The 17472-nt window shown below is 42.1% G+C and overlaps 1 protein-coding gene across 3 annotated transcripts in view; it reads right to left on the reverse strand.

Annotated features, from left to right (window-relative positions):
• Window positions 1–17472, reverse strand: part of Pcsk5 (proprotein convertase subtilisin/kexin type 5) — a 424706-nt gene that overhangs the window by 393775 nt on the left and 13459 nt on the right. The gene's annotated exons all lie outside the window — the stretch shown is intronic.

Here is a 17472-nt window from a genome sequence, read left to right on the forward strand (position 1 = left end):
CTCTGTAATATGATTTGAGGTGAAGTACTTTGATAGTTCCAGCCGTGTGTTTTTCTGCTTAGAATTGCTTTGGCTATTCACGGTCTTTTGCAAATGCAAGGACTGGTTTTTATAGTTCTGCAAAGAATGTTACTGGAATTTTAACGGAGGTTGCATTGAATCTGGGCATATATCCAAAGCACTCTAACTCTTACTAGAGAGATCCTCAGATAACTGTGTTTATTGATATCATATTTACAAGAGTGTGGAAATTGTCAGCCTACATGTCCATCAGCAAATGAATGAATAATGAAAATACTGTACATATACACAATAGAAATATTGTGTATATTTACTTCACCATAAAAAATAAAATGATAAATGTTAACAGAAAATGGATCTGGAAATTATTGAATGAAGAAGCACAGACTAGAAAAACCAATACAATGTCTTCACTCCCTTATTTAGATCCTAGCTTTTAAATTTTACAAGTATGAATATGTATATGTGAGTGTAGATAGAAGTCATGAAACAGTAAGGCATCTTAATTAGGGTTACTACTGATGTGATAAAACACTATAACCAAAAGCAACTTGGGGAAGAAAAGCAACTTGGGAAGAAAGGATTTATTTCACTTAAAGTTCCAAATAACATTTCAGCATCAAAAGCATCGAGGGCAGGAACTCAGGTAGGGCAGGAACCTGGAGGCAGGAGCTGATGCAAAGGTCATGGAAGGGTGCTCCTTACTGGCTCACTCATCATGTCTTGATCATATGCTTTCTTATAGAACCCAGAACCAGCAGCCCAGCACGGCCATACCCATAATGAACTGGGTGCTCTCCCATCAATTACTAATTGAGAAAGTGCCCTACATGCCTGCCTACAGACTAATATTATGAAAGCATTTTTTTTTCAATGAAGGCTTCCTTCTCTCTGATGATTACAGCTTGTGTCAAGCTGACATAAAACCAACCAGTATAACAGGGGACTACAAATCTGGGGGGATGGGTTTTAAGAAAGTGGGAGAAGGTGAACAGAACACACGTGACATAAAAACAGAAGGAATTGCTGGAGATACAAGGGCACAACAAAGAGCAGTGGGTGGGGAAAACATGGAAAGGGGGGGACAGTGAATACAAATTGTTTATGAAAAAGGACATAATGAACCTATTCTTCTGTATAATTAAGAAACAAATTAAAAGCAGAACACTCATTCCTCCTCTACTCTCACATTCATCACACAGACCTCTGCAGCTCAACATGTGTGGGACGCTTACCCACCAGCAATTAAGCAAGCAATTCTGCAGCACACACCAGATTTTTGAGGAACCCCTGATTAAGTTGTAGTTTGGAAATATTGACCTTCAGGTAGTGTAAGACCCAGAAGAATCAGAGTTTGGCCCCCAGAGGCTTCCCTGTCCCAACTTCAGGTACCAGTCACAAGACCTACTGGGTTTCCACAACTTCCTCCTCAGCACCTATTAATCTGCTACAGCAGCTCCCACAATTCATGGAATCTGAGTTTATTATGAGGTATATAGATGGAGAGATGCAAGGTGGAGCTATGAGGAAGACTCATGGAGCACCTATGCTCTGTGGGAGTCCCATCTACTAGGAACCTGCATGTACTCCACTGTCTGGAAGCTCTGTGAAACCTGTCCTGTTGTGTTTTATGGAGATTTTGTTGCATGATCATGACTGAAGCCTGGACAACCATGTAGACACATGATGGGACAAAGCGGGTATAATCAAATTCTGACAGGTAAAAAGCGGAAACCTAGAGGTCCTTCTGGTCAGTCTCTACACGGATTCTCTGCAACACTTATTCCTCCCTGGGACAGACCTGTTTTAAAACAGAGTCTTACTATCAGCCTGGGCTGTATTGTTTCCTTATTGCCAGCTCAAAGTGCAGGGAAGATTATGCTCTGCCTTTGAGAAGAGAAATTCTAATTTCTATGGCCTACACTGGGGAGGGAGTCACTAGCCCTAAGGACATGGGTGAAAACAAAGATGGTCATCCTATCATACAAGTATCCTTTGAAAGGTAAAACAGACCAGAAAACAGGTTAACAGAGGCTCTAAGACAAGAGGTCGACTGCAAAGCAGCACTGGGGAAATTTCCAAGCTACTTTTCTCTGTCTTTATCTGGGAGATGGTCACACCACTATAGGCAATTGTCGAGACTCATCACGTTATGCAATAGTACTCCATGCAAATGATCCTTCAGTAAATTTGATATTTTTACAGATGGTCTATGGGGAAAACCCCCACTTATGACACCATGATGCAGATGCAAAAGCGAAGAGTGGAGTTGTTTGCTCAGATTTCATGGTATCATCAAATCAGCTTTATTCCGTTGAAAAGCTTCCCCGCAGCCACCGGAGCCTCTTCAGCATCAGCTCTTCAGCATTCGAACAACAGCCCTGAGAATCATGCACAGCATGTAATGCCCCCCTTTTCGCATAGCGGAGGAAATATTTCAACAACTCTCAGTAAAATACTGCTCTCCTCTCACAGCAAAAATGCGACTGATTACGCAACATGATGAGAACTGAAAAATAATAAAATAAAATAAAATAAAATAAAATAAAATAAAATAAAATGGCTGGGTAATTCTGGGAGAAAAGAAAAAAGAAAAAAAAATGAGAAGACTCCAAAGACCCATTAACTGTCTGCCTAACTTAATTGCCTTGAAAACAAGGGGAAAGTCTATAAGTCAGGGCAGTGTTGGAGCCCATGGCACCACGCCAGCAGCACTGACAGCCACGAGCTTGGCAGAAATGTACACACGGACCCCATGTCTATGTGAACCAGAATCTAGTCACTGCTATCTCAGGCAACTCAGGTCAAGGGATGAGGACATGCCAGCAGGACTGAGGGACAGTGCAACATTCATTAACAGAAGGCAGGCAGCGTTGTCTACGTCACAAGCATACATCTGAGCTCTTGACAAACGTATAAATGTGCCCACATTTGCCCATTCCTACCTTTACAAAAATTAGTGTGTATTCAGTATGTACATGTATGTGATTATTTATGTTTTTGTGGATGAGTGTGGATAAAAATATGTCCTGGCATATGTACGGACGTAAGAGAACAATCTTGGTCCTCACCTTTGTACCTCGTTTGAGGCTAAATCTCTTCTTATTCCCCACTGTTCATGTCAGCTAGCAAGCGGGAAAGCGTTCAGAGATGCCCCAGTCTCCCCTTCCCTTCTTGTTGGGGGTACACTTGAGTCACCACTGCTCTCTGTGGGAGCTAGAGATTGCAAGTTCAGGTCCTCGCGTGTACAGCAGTTTACACACTGAGCCACCTCACTAGTTGGTTTTACTCACTTGCAATATCACCACCCCAATCTACATTTAAAATTAAGTTCAGTTTTAGGGTGAGTTGTATCCAAGTTTAACTCTAGGAGATAACTGAAAACATTACTAATGTTTACAGTACCATAAGGCATATCTGTTGACAGTTTTCTTGATGAAAATTCTGTTCACTGGATCAACACGAGAGCAGGAGAAGGGTTCGAGCTGGAAACACCCAGGCAATGCACGCACTCCTCACTGTGAGTATTAAAGGCTGAGGTTGCCTTTCCATGACCTTTGGACCCACCATAAAAACTGTACTGTAGCTTCCACTTCCCAATTTTATATTTTAGACAAATGCCTCAAACTATAAAACTTAGAACATTCTTTCCTTCCTCTTTCAAGTAAAATGTTTTCATATCTTATGGGGCAACTTTTCACAGAAAAATGTTTTCCATCAGATCCAATAAGAGTTCATCAAGCCTGAGGCTTTATCTGCATTAAATTATCAATGTCTCCTTGGAACCCTGTTTCAATAAGGCTATCTACTTATAGTAGCCACACAGGTGAACAATAAATTAATTCCACACAGGTGAACAATAAATCTACTCTTGTGATCGCTGAAGAGAGTCCACCGGATGCTATTTCCCATGATTTTCCGGGAAATATGGGCTTTAAAAATCTTATGAAGGAAGGGGGAGATAGAAAGACCTGGAGGGGACTAGAGCTCCACAAGGAGAGCAGCAGAACTGAAAAATCTGGGCACAGGGGCCTTTTCTGAGACTGATACTCCAAGCAAGGACCATTCATGGAGATAACCTAGAACCCCTGTACAGACGTAGCCCATGGCAGCTCAGTCTCCAAGTGGGTTCCATAGTAATGGGAACAGGGACTGTCTCTGACATGAACTCAGTGGCTGGCTCTTTGATCACCTCCCGCTAAGGGGGGATCAGCCTTGCCAGGCCACAGAAGAAGACAATGTAACCACTCCTGATGAGACCTGGTAGGCTAGCGTTAGAGGAAAGGGGAGGAGGACCTCCCCTATCAGTGAACTTGGGGAGGAGCACGATAGGAGATGAGGGAGGAAGGGTAAGATTGGGAAGGGGTGATGGAGGGGGCTACAGCTGGGATACAAAGTGAATCAAATGTAATTAATAAAATAATAAATTTAAAAACATCTGTATAGGTATAATATTAGCAAGAGATATCAGCTCTGTGCACACTTGCTCTTCCAAATTCTTTAAAATGTCAGGTGTTTTCTCATCATTTGTTCCAGCACCATTTACAAGTGGTCACTTTAGAAATTTCTACCACTAAGCCAAGCATAGTAGATAAGGCCTATTACCTTATTAGAACTGGAAAGGGAGGAAAATAGCATCAGTTCAAACCCAACCACAGCTACATAGTGCGACCATGTTTCAAGACGATAAAATAATTTATCACCCCATCAACAGGACAAATAACACATCGGGCCATGTTTGTTATTTCTGACTATTCTTTCATAACAGCGCTATGAACTGCCCATCTTTCAGATGCTCTTTCACACTTGTTTTATATTAAGATGGTGTCAGGTGGCTGGGGACTCCACTCAGTACTAGCGTACACTTTTAACATGTAAAGGTCCTGCACTCTATCCCCAGCACTAAAGAAAAATTAAACAATTACAATATACAGTGATTCTTTAAAGGTGATATCATACCACTTCATAAAACTTGCTTGCTGTTTTTATGAAATTACCAAAATTGCCTTTACTTGTTTGGCTCAGGAAAGGCTACCAATTCTCCTCCCATCTGGCTTCAGAGCATCACCTCATAACACCTTCACTTTCTCTGACATTCAGCCCCACTGGCTCCTCCTCAGCCTTTGGGCTCATCTTCTTCCTGTTCCATCCACCAGGCATTCCCTGGAACTCAGTCTCTCATTTCCTTTTCAGATTTTAGACCTTGCTTCAAAACTCATTTCCTCAGAATTCAAAGTCCTTTCTGATCTCCCAAGTGGCCTTTGTAGGCTGCTTTCCCTGCTCTAGCTCTGTGTCTTCCTGAGCTTGAGGACACTGGTGAGCTGGCAGCATCCACGTCACAGCCTAGATCCAGCGGTTGCCTTACACAAACTTACCCGCCCAGTCAGTGAGTGGAGAGAGACAGGAAAAGGATTAGTGCCTCTACTTCCCACACAATAGAACTGACTCTCTCTACATTTGCTCACTGACCTGCATTTACAATAGGAGCAACTGATAGCAACAAAATGTTTCTGACACCACATTTGGTGCTGTTTTCACTCGTTTAAGCAAAACATAAAGAATACTGTAGCTTGTGTTTTGAGGCATATTCCACTTTTACTGAAGGTTCAGTTTCAACCTGATTAATTTCAGGAGTGTTATCTTATTTCAGCAATCCCTATTCCTAAATCAAGTGCCCAAATATTTACTTATTTATTATTTTCTTAACATAAAAATCCATTTGACCTTTTATCTCAGCAGCTTGCTTGGTCATGAATATATGTTAAATATATAAAAAGAGACCCTAAATGACCATTATGCCACTAAGTAAATGTTTGTATCCATATACAAGAAAGTCAGAAGTGATGTTTGGCCCTGTAGATTGAGTTAAGTATCTCTCTTTATCATTCCTAAGTACTTACTGTTGACATAAAAGATAAACTCAATACAATGTTTTACCAAAAGAATCACTGCAATGTTTACACATTTTTGCAGTTAACTGAAGACACATGCTTATCTAGACAAATACCTCGTATCTAGATAAATGGAGAAAAACTAAGTTCATAGACATTAGACCTCCATAGAGATGAGGCTTTCATTGGACTAGAGATAAATCCATGAACTGTGTTAATGTTCAAAACACTGGATATTGCCAAATTGCATGTCCAGCATAGATGCAAAGAATTTAAAGGAAGAACATAACTTCCACCCTCAGCTGTAACATGCCAAAGTTCTGTAACTAAATTGTGAAACAAATTTAAAGCCCCAATAAACTACAGCGATAAAGACCTGGGGTGGAGACTGGTTCCTGCAGCTACAAGCACTTACTCCCGTTGCAAACGTACCACGTTAAACAAAATTTCTACAGTGACTACATTAGCCATGTTGACGTCTCGGTCTCTATCCTGTTATTTTAGGGGCTGCATTACAGACCTAAAGACAGAACGTATACTGGTTGCCATGATGGATGCAGCTCCATATCCTTCCTAGCCATTTCACAAACCACATGACCCCAGCTCAGGTCTTTGAATGTGTGGACCTTAAGTCTGAAGTCACAAGTAAAAGCGCCTCATGACAGCACAGACATATTCTTACACACAAAGTAAAGATGACGTCTGCCTCCACCAAAATGAGTCTTCTGCTTTTCCCAGGAAAAAGGTCGAACGGACCAAGGAAGATAGGCATGCCTGTAAGCATTTGATCAGTTCCTCAGCCTATTACTACATAGTTTCCAGGGAAGAGTTGTAAACTTTTCTTTAACCATGTCCCTGTACCAAAGTCAGGAAAAATGATCGGGATTTTAGTAATCAAATGAATGGGATAGAAAAGTTATATTTTCACAGGCCTAGGAGGCACTACTGCCTCCAAAATGATATGTCGCTTGCTCAAGTGCCTCTGACCTACAATGCAAACCCTCAGTACAACTCCTCACACCTAGCACATCCAAACCTCCTAAGCAAATAGAGCCATTAAAACTACAGAAGTCAATAGCAGGGATTCTTTAAAAATATTGTTTTTATTAAGTGATTCTCACTGTGTGTCTGTGATGTATATGATCTCACTGTGGATCATTTATTTATTTATTTATTTATTTATTTATTGTTGTGTGCCTGTGATGTGTGTGAGTTTGCATGTGGAGGTCACAGGACAGTCTTTCAGAAGTTGGTTCTCTCCTTCCACCCGGAGTTCTAGGCTTCGAATTAGGTCAGCAGGCTTGTCTGGTGAGTGCTTTTTGCTTGCTGAGCCATTTCATCAGAATGTAAGTATGCATCCAACAAAGGCTCAAAGAAGCTTCTCAACATTTTTCTTCATGATTCGTTGGGGTTTGTTGTTTCTGCTGTTGTTTGATTTTTGTAGTGCTTTAGGACAGTAGGCCAGGCAGCATCAAACTTACCACACAGCTGAGGATGTCTCAGCACTTCTGATTTTCCTGTCCCTCCCCTATGCACTGGGATTGCAGGGCAACATTCTAAGTGGTAGTCAGCACTTAGATTGTGCTAGAACTCGAGTATGCCAAAGGCCCAGGCAGTGAACCATCTATACCTCTTTTTGAGGTTCCAGTCTTACATTTTATAATAAGGGTCTATGTTAGTGTTTCTCAACCTGTGGGTCATGACCCCTTTGGCAAACCTCTGTCTCCAAAAATATTTACATTACAGTTCATAACAGTAGCAAAATTATAGTTATAAAGTAGCAACAAAAATAACTTTATGTTGGGCGGTCACCACAACATAAGGAGCTGCATTAAAGGGATGCTACATTTCGAGAAGCATTGGTCTAAGTGATATTACTACGCTCAACTCTTAAAAAACCCGGAAGAGTCTAACCACCTGGGTGCATTTATATTTTAGGAGAATAATACCAGGACTCTTCCAAAGTTACAGACTACTGGAAGGAGCATTTATTTCAAGACAAATGGGTCATTATTAAACACACACACACAATTTCTTCCCAATAGTACATAATAACCATATCTATTGTGTGCTGGTTTGGGGGCAAAGGCAATGCCTTATTGGAATCACTGCCTCCAGCAATATTGAAGCAATAAATTTTATGGAACTTGGTCACAGTCACATCTCAGAGCCCTTATGATAACATTCAAGTCTAGTTGAGTTAATAATTAGTTTAAATATATTACAAGTCAGTGTTGCACATGATCCTTTCTGGTACATGATAACACAGTCAACTCTGACGCAGTTTGCTAAGAATATTTTGCAACTCTAATTACTTACTACTCTTCTACTACTTTAATTATAATATTTTCTTAAAAAGTCATTTAATAACATACAGGAACCCACACCTATAATCCAAACACACAGAAGACTGAAGGAGAACTGACAGGGTCTGAAAGCCTCGGGTACAGAGTGAATCCTAAGTCAGCTCCAGTAAAGAAGAAACACTGCCTCAGAAAAACAAGCAACACTTGAGGATTCTTAAATAAGGTCTACATATGCAAATTACATTTAAACGGGAAGGACACTTTCTCCTAGGAGTCAGGGGGCTTGGGAAAGAGTCATGAGAGGTTCAGACTTCTACTATTTTAAGGCTCCTGTTATGTCACAAAATTAAAACCTAATGCTTAAATGTAACACCAAAAATAACCATGCTATAGAGATGACACCTAGCCATGCCCCCCCACCGTGTAATGAAGAAAAGACATTTTTAAAGAGGTAAAGATGGAGCCCCAATCTCAGATGCACACTGTAGACTATTCCCTGCTGAGAGGCACGAGAATAAAATTCTCAAATTGCACACTATGTTCTCATCCAGCCAGGACACACAACCATCTGTATGCTCATTGGGGCATAACAGAAATATGTAACCTGGGGGCAACTGATTTTCCAGGCTGTTTCCAGGTCCTATATCCTGCATATTTCTTGGCGAGTTAGTGTATGGATGGGGCCACTGAGAACCGATAACAGGAAAGTATAAATATGTGACAAAAAAATGTCACCAGGTACTTACTGCTGATATTCTATTTGCAGGTCTTCTCCATGTCAAATACAAATGATTGTAATTATCTCAACACAAAATGTAACAGAGTTGAAAATCAGCTCATGATTCATGGGTTTGAATGGTAAGAAAAGGGACCAAAGTGGATGGAGGGAAAGGGGGAGTAGCACCCTGTTTCTGAGCATGAGTTATGAATAATGCTCCTCTGCCCACTGCAGTAATCCAAAGACCCCTGGTAAATGTCTGAAGGAACAGATTGCCTAACTCTATATACAATACTGTCCCATAATACAACGTACAATAAAGTTTGGCTTACAAATTAGGGACAAAAAGATATTTTTAAAGTTAATAATAATAAAATGGAATACTTAACATACTATAATAAGTTCTTTAAATTCATGATTTTTTTTTTTTACAGCTGGAATTAATATACTTAGGCCAAGGTTGACCAGGGTATAACTGAAAAATTAGAAAGCAAATCCACAGATAAAATGGGCTGCTGCAGGGAAAGCCCACCAAGCCCAGCTCAGAAAGCATCTTTGAAGCAACCAAGGATATGAAACGCAAAACTAAGACTGACAGTGACTGGAGCATTGGAGCAAGGACCAGGTGCAAAGGGCCTAGGGGTGGGAGCTTTCACAAACAAAATTCAATGTTCTTCACACTAATGTGTGAGAATGTCAATCCCTTATATTCTGTCAGTGTTTAAATATTCTGAACAAGGACCTAAGGACCGCTCTTCTCACTCAGGGAAAACCAAGACCACTCCCACCAGCAACAGCGTTAGAGCTGAGAGCATTTTGGAAATACTAATCTCTGAGCACATCTCAGATCTACTGAATCAGAACTGAATATCTGAGCGTAACTGAAATGTGCTAAAATGGGAGAAACAGCACTTAGAAGACGGATGTGCCCTACCTCCCAGATAGCCTTTGGCATCATCTGCAGCCACACCTGTGCTCACTCAGGATCTCTAGGAGTCTCCATATTCCTCTAAAACGACTCCACCCATGACCTTTGTTTCAGGTACATGCAAGTCTTATGCCTTACCCTTGTCTTGTTTGGATCTTTCTTTACTCACCTTCTGTGGTCGTTTGAATACAAGTGGTTCCCATTGGATCATCTTTTTCTAATTTTAATTTTAATTTTTACTAATTACAATTTATTCACTTTATATCCCCACCTGTAGATCCCTCCCTCCTCCCCTCCCAATCCCACTCTCCCTCCCCCTTCTCCATTCATGCCCCTTCCCCAGTCCACTGATAGGGAAGGTCTTCCTCCCCTTCCTTCTGATCCAGTCTATCAGGTCTCATCAGGAATGGCTGCATAGTCTTCCTCTGTGTCCTGGCAAGGCTGTTCCCCCTTTGATCACCTCCCCCTGAGCAAGCCAATCAGTTCATGTCAGAGACAGTCCCTCTTCCCATTACTATGGAACCCACTTGGACACTGAACTGCCATCTGTGCAGGGGTTCTAGGTTATCTCCATGAATGGTCCTTGGTTGGATATCAGTCTCAGAGAAGATCCTTGTGCCCAGATTTTTTGGTTCTGTTGCTCTCCTTGTGGAGCTCCTGTCCTCCCTAGCTCTTACTATTTCCCACTCCTTTCATAGGATTCCCTGCACTCTGCCCAAAGGTTGGCCATAAGTCTCCGCATCTGCTTTGGTACCCTGCAGGGTACAGCCTTTCAGAGGCCCTCTCCACAGGATCATCTTAAGTGGCATTGTTTGTAAGGATTAGGACTTGTGGCCTTCTTAAGGTAGGTGTGGCCTTGTTAGAGGAAGTGTGTCATTAGGGGTGGGATTTGAGGTTTCAAATGCTCAATGCAAGTCCAGTGTACTTTTCTCTTCCTGCTTCCTGACTTTCTGGATGTAGAATTCCTGGTTGCTCCTCCAGTACCTGTCTACCCGTATGCCACATGCTTCCTTCCATGTTAATAATAGACTAAACCTCTGTATGGTAAGTCAGCCCCAATTAAACATTTTTCCTTTATAAGGGTTGCCCCCATCATGGTGTTTACTCACAGTAATGAAGACCTAAGACACCGTCTCCATGAAGATTTCTTTAACCAACCATTTGCAACTGAAGAATTTTTCCAGATACTCCCCTTTACTTGCTTTTGATTTATTTTCTCCCTTCCCTGATTAGTTTGGCCCTTCCTTCCATCCTTCCTTCCTTCTTTCCTTCTCTCCTCCGTGTCCCTCCCTTCCTTTCATCCCAAAGTCTCATGTAGCCTAGGCTGGCCTTAAATCCCTGATCCTTTCGCGTCCACTTTTCAAGTGCTTACACTACAGGCATGTACAACCATCCCAGCTTCTTTTCTCTATTTTCCATCCTTAGAACTTAACATCATCCCACACACTTTTGTTTCCTAAACAATGAACTGTAGCAGCCTCCCTGGATGCATTGAAAAAATGTGGATCCAATCAGTCATATCTCCCCTTACCAGGAGATGAAGCTTATATCTCCACTTCCTGAAGCTTAGATTAGTACTATGGCTTGCTTTGACCTATGGGATGTCTGCAAACAAAACATTAACAAATTTGAAAAGGATTTTCCCAGTAGGGTAGCAATCTCTAGACATACGAGAAAAGGCCCCACTGACCCACTAAATGCTAAGGAATTAATTACCAATTAATTCCATGGCCCCAAAAGAAAAGGGATTGTGATTTTGAGCCAAGGAGCTGTGAGCAATTTATTCTGAAGCAAGAAGATACCCTGCACATAGGAATATAAGCGTTCCCAACTGCAGGGCAGTGCTGGTGCATGTTGCTTGAGACAGCCCTCGGTATAGTGTGGGTATTTTAAAACACTGTCAGTGCATGTAGAAGGACAGAATGATAGCAAAGGGTTGGAAAACACAAAGTGAAATCAATGCACAACTGCGAAAGATTGCCTCTACACTCCAAGGGCTAGAGAGTGGCCAAAAGGCCTTTCAGGGTTCAGCACTGTCTTTAGTTTTTCAGCTTTCACTTGAACACAATTAAGATTTTTGCCTGTCGTAGTAAAAGAGTATGGGGTTGTGCATATCCGTGTGCAGAACTTCAACTTAAAAAAACAACGAAGCGTTAAGCCTGGCAGTGCTTAGCTTGCCTAAGACATCAAGCCACGTGACCTTTGGAGGATTTCCCGCATTATGAAGCACTTACGCTCCCCATTTTCAGTTACTCCAGTTCTTCGCAGACTGGGAATCGGCAAAGCAAATCCCTGCACAATGCTCCAGCCGGTTCCTGCCAGAGAACAAAAATCTGCTGCTTTGGACTCGGTTCAGCAGTGGGAGACTCGGGCCACAGAATTTTACATCTCAGATGTTGCCTACTGTGTCTGCATACATCGCGTAAGTCAGGGAATGCAAGATCCCGCAGGCTGTGAAGCCAGGTCTCCAACCGGGAGAGCCTACAGTGGGTGTCACGGCTCTCACGGCGCAGCGAGGTCTCAGGAAAGCACCAGCAGGAACTACGGACAAGCAGCGAGACTGCTCTGCCCTCTGTCCAATAAGCTTTCTTTTGAACTGAAGTGTCCACTATATCGCCAAGTGGCTTTTGAGTTCCCAGGCTCTAAGGATCCTCTAGCAATAGCGGTTCAAGTAGCCGGCACTACAAGAACGATCTTTCAAGATATAAAATTAATGAAATGTTTACTTTATTTGATAGGGAAAAATAAAATGTACCCTATAGCACACGAAATGTTTGTCTTCCCAAAGAGGGGGATAAAGCCCTGAAATTTTTTTAACAGGTTTCAGTCATTGACTGCTACATTTGAACTCACACTCCAAATCTTTGTAGAGTAAGCTGGACAAAAAAAAACAAGTTAGAGCAACTGGGCTTCAGGGTCTTCCAAGCTCTTTTCAGGAAATACCAATCTCTTCTAACCAAGGGAATCATGTGTCCACATATGTACAAAGACCTACTTACCTGCCTCCTGATTTTCCAATTTAGGAAACATGTTAACGCAGAATACTCGAAAACAGCAAGGTCCTTGTACCAATCCTTTTCCCCCTCCTTATCACACATCTTTGCCTGTGCTGTGTCTAAGAGTAGGAAGAAAACCACGAAGATTGGACTTTTGTATTAACTACCCAGGTTCTACTGCGGCAACAAATGACCTAAGAAACTAAGCAGTTGAAACCACCAAGTTTATCTCTAGCGTGTGTCGTGCGCCCACTGTGCCCTAGCTGCTTGTGAATCCGTCCTCAAGAACCCAGACTAATGAAGCGTTTACCACCTGGAAGTCTGCCAGTCACCCAGACAGATGAGTGTCACCAGGAGTCACCCACTGACTGTTAGCAAACGGACACGTGTCACTTCTGTTCATGTTCCGCTTGCCCACTGAAGTCACTTGTGCACACCTAACTCCAAACATCAATAAATTCTTATACCATGGGCAGCAAATGGCTTCTGCAGCCTCTGTGATCCCTGACTTGTCATCCGTCCATCTTAGAATACATTTCTGAGGCTATGTGAATGGCCGATGGCCCTTCTAGGTGTCATGTGGCATTTGGAGATGGACCAGACAGAGTCCCTGTCTTTAAAGAAATGACTGGCTAGACCAGACCTCAGGAGGATAACAAGTTCAAGATCTGCCATGGCTACAGAGGGAGTTCAAGGCTAGCCAGGGCTACTTATCGAGATCCTGTCTCAAAATAAAAAATACAAAAATGACTAGTAGAGCTCAGTAATAATATGTTCACTTAGATGCATAAGGCTCTGGACTCATTTCCCAGTACTACTGTATTCTCTCTCTCTCTAAAGGAAAAATGACAAATAGAAATAAAACATAAAGGTAACCTGCATGCATTATGAACATGTCAAATTCCAAATAGCTGCATGCAATAGATGCATGCAAAGTTTAATAAGTTGAAATGCTGGAGATTTTTAGGCCACAGATAATGTCAGACATGGAAGTAGCCATTGCAAGCAGGCAGGATCTGAGCCCAGCAGCTCTCAGACACTGAATATGCACATGGCAGCCTATGTGCAAAGAAGGACACAATAGGGTAGATGAATTTCTGAACACTGAATGACCAAGAGAGGAGGAAGACATCACCTCACACTGGGAGAGGAGGAGACAGAAGGACAGGATAAGGCTCACAAAAGTCTGATTGATGTGTGAAAGTGTCTTTGCACTGAAATACATCATGTCAGGGGAGGAAATCGCTCAACTCTTAAACCTTGCATCCCGTGAGAAAACTCATTCCCATTTCTCTTTCATGGAACCCAGAAAAATCACTCATCTTTCCTTCTATCTGCCTGAGCCTGAAGGCCTGGTCATTTGAGCCTTGGATCTGACAGCCCTAGATAGGTCAAATGGGGAGACCCATCTCTGTTGAGAGATTGGCTTCTGGCCATGTCACTCAACCAAGAGAATGTTCTTTCTGTAATTAAAAGGAGTTAACTCCCAACGAATGTTTGTTCTATTTGTCCTGAGTTTGTTTCCTATCTCCCAGGATATTTCAGAAGCCACTCCTTATGGTCTGAGCTACAGGGCTAATTTATGTCTGTTTGTTCTGGAGTCTGCAATCCAATCCTCCCTCTCATGAAGATTTAACTTCAGAGATTTGGCCCTTCAAAGAGACCAGTCCTGGTTGGTCCTGCCCTGTGTCTATGGCCATCAGAAGATCTCACTGCTGTCTTTCAGGGAGCTTCAGGGACCTTTGGATATGCTGGCTCTGCTTATTTTTTTTTCCATTCCACTGTTTCTGGGTAGACAGTGGCTCTCCCTGTGACCTGAAACTGTTTTCTTACCACTGGCCTGTTCTTTCATGGGAAAGCTCTATGCTCTTTTTCACTGTTCTAGCAGACACAAGGCTTCCAGTGCCATATTCAGAGCAATTATCACAGCCAGCAGGCTCTTGGGGCTCATTGATACCCATGGAGAAGCAAGCTGGTTCCCAGGGTGAACTGGGACTTGGCTCTTACAGTGGATACTGTCATACTGAGTACAGTGACTGTCACAAAAATAACGCTGAGAGTCAAAAATCAGAATGACCCTGAGGACAATGCCAAGGTCGGAAATAGTAAGAGATAGGTGTTGGGCTATTTCCCAGGAAGGCTGAGTTTAAAAGTCCCATATCATTGATTTTTAATCATACCCCTTTATCAAACATGTTATGTACTGACCAGCCTTCCTCATTGGCTGAATTATAGACATTTAGATAAACTTTCTCTAGTGTTCAGACATATCTGGCACTGATAGCACATGTCTATGAATGTTTTAGGATTCAACTAATAGAATGACTGTTTCTAGGGAGAGAAAAAAACATGCAGCATGCTATAAAATACAGTAATGATTAGGTCCCCCAAGAGAGAGAAACCAAGGAATTAAAGCTCAACCGCATTAGATCCCAAAAGAGAAAGCACAATAGGGATAAATTAGATGAAAAGCTCACAGTAATTTTGCCTATACCTTGATTTTAGCTATCGTCCAGGGCAGATAAAGAAGTGATTTGAGATGACAGAATTTCCAGGAGACATGGTCAGGTGAGCGTTCTGCAAAGACAGGTACAGATCAGGGAAGAGTGGAGAACATCCAGGGAGCACTGCGTGCTTAGGAAGGATGAGGGCACAAGCATTTCAACACAAGTGGGAAGAAATCATTACTAGCTGAAGCCACTTATCTTTATGTACCAGATACCAGAAGTACTGGTGACTTCAGAACAAAGAAATATTAACAGCCATCTCAAGCTCTACCATAGTTTCCTCATTAGGTTCATTCCACCTTCGACAGATGGCCTTCCCCTTGGGGATTTTGTGTGTGTAGCCTGCTCTGCATGGACCTCACCCCACCACAGACAGCCTTACGCATAGCTCATTCCTAACATTCAGGTTCCTGATTCACTGTTTCCTCCTCCAGCAAAGGAGCCTCTCTGGCCTCTGTCTCAAAGGTGTTCACTCTCTCCACATCACTTTTTCATCTACTAATGCATTTTACTTTCTAACAGTACTTACAAGTTATTTTACTTATATCGCTGTGGTTTATGGTTTGCCTTCTTCCAATCTAATATAAACCTAAGCACAACAAGCAAATGTAGCAGGATTATGGCTGACAAATAGGTACCGATTAATTCCACACACACACACACACACACACACACACACATTGCACTATCAAACAATTCACTCATACAAAGTATACAGTCCTTGTTGGGTATTTTTGGTCAACCTAGACATACCTGGGAAGAGGGATTCTTAATTAAAAACAAACAAACAAACATACAAAAAAAAAAAAAACCCGCCTCCATCAGATTACCGCATAGGCAAGTCTGTAGCACATTTTCTTTTTGTAATGATTGATGTAGGAGTGTCCTGCGCACTGTGGACAGTGCAGCCCCCAGACAGGTGGTCCTGAGTTGTACAAGAAAGCAGGCTGGGCAAGCCATAAGAAGCAGGTCAGGAAGCAGTGTTCCTCCATGGCTTCTGCTTCAGCTCCTGCCTCCAGGTTGCTATTCACTCAGTAGCAGAGGGCGAACTGACAGCTATAAGATGAAATAAACTCTTTTCTCCCCAAGTTGCTTTTGACCACAGTTGGTTTTATCACAGCAACAGAGACCCTAACTAAGACATACACTGTCCACTGGTTTTGTCCAGAGATATTGAAAAGGAAAGAACCACTACACATAGTACCAAATGACTGTAAATCCCAGTACCTGGAAGGTAGAGTCAGGAAGATCAGGAATTCAGCGTTGTCCTACATTGTGTCTGAGGTCAGTCTGGGATATGTGAGCCTCTTTCAGAAGCCAGAGAAAGGACAGAGCAATCAATTAAAAGACATTTTGATTAGCATTCCTCATCATCTCTTCCCTTCTGCTTCAACAGATTTGTAAATGTGAATTTTGCATAAATAGAATAATATGACTTGTCATTTAGCATAGCACTCTCTAGGTTCCTATAACAAATCCTAAGTAGTCTACCCTTTCTTTTTTTCTTAGAAAGCACTGGAATTTATAGTTGCTACCCCTACCATCCTCAACATACACATGTGCTCACATGTATATACGAGTGAGCACGTGCAGGCACGTGTGCACACACACACACACACACACACACACACACACAAACACTCACTATCAGTTAGTACAGATAGAATAGTCTGAGTGATGAGAGAGAAAAGATAGAAATTGGCTGGGTAGTTTAGATTACAAAAAGTCACTGACAAAGCCCTGGAAAATGGCCATGTAGCTAGCTCTGTTAATTCCACCCACTCTTTTTAGTCATTACTGACAAAAGCATAACTTTTTATCCATTTCAGTCTTTCTTTCAGATAATGGCCAACATCTAAGCGTGTTTTCTACAGCACTTCAGGCCTTCTTACTCTTCCTCTGAAGCTATCTATCTTCCATTATACATGTGCTGCCAACCACATGGCTGCTTGCTGACCTCAGTGTTCAGGAAACTGAACATGCCAGCCTAACTCAAAAGACATGAATTGCTTCTTCACTTCTTCCTCTGTATACTCTCCCACAATGCCCTTCAACACATACTCTACAACTGCCAAGATTTACAGCTTGCCTGACCTGCTGTTTTC

The sequence above is a fragment of the Meriones unguiculatus genome, chromosome 1, assembly GCF_030254825.1.
Source record: "Meriones unguiculatus strain TT.TT164.6M chromosome 1, Bangor_MerUng_6.1, whole genome shotgun sequence".
NCBI lineage: Eukaryota > Metazoa > Chordata > Mammalia > Rodentia > Muridae > Meriones > Meriones unguiculatus.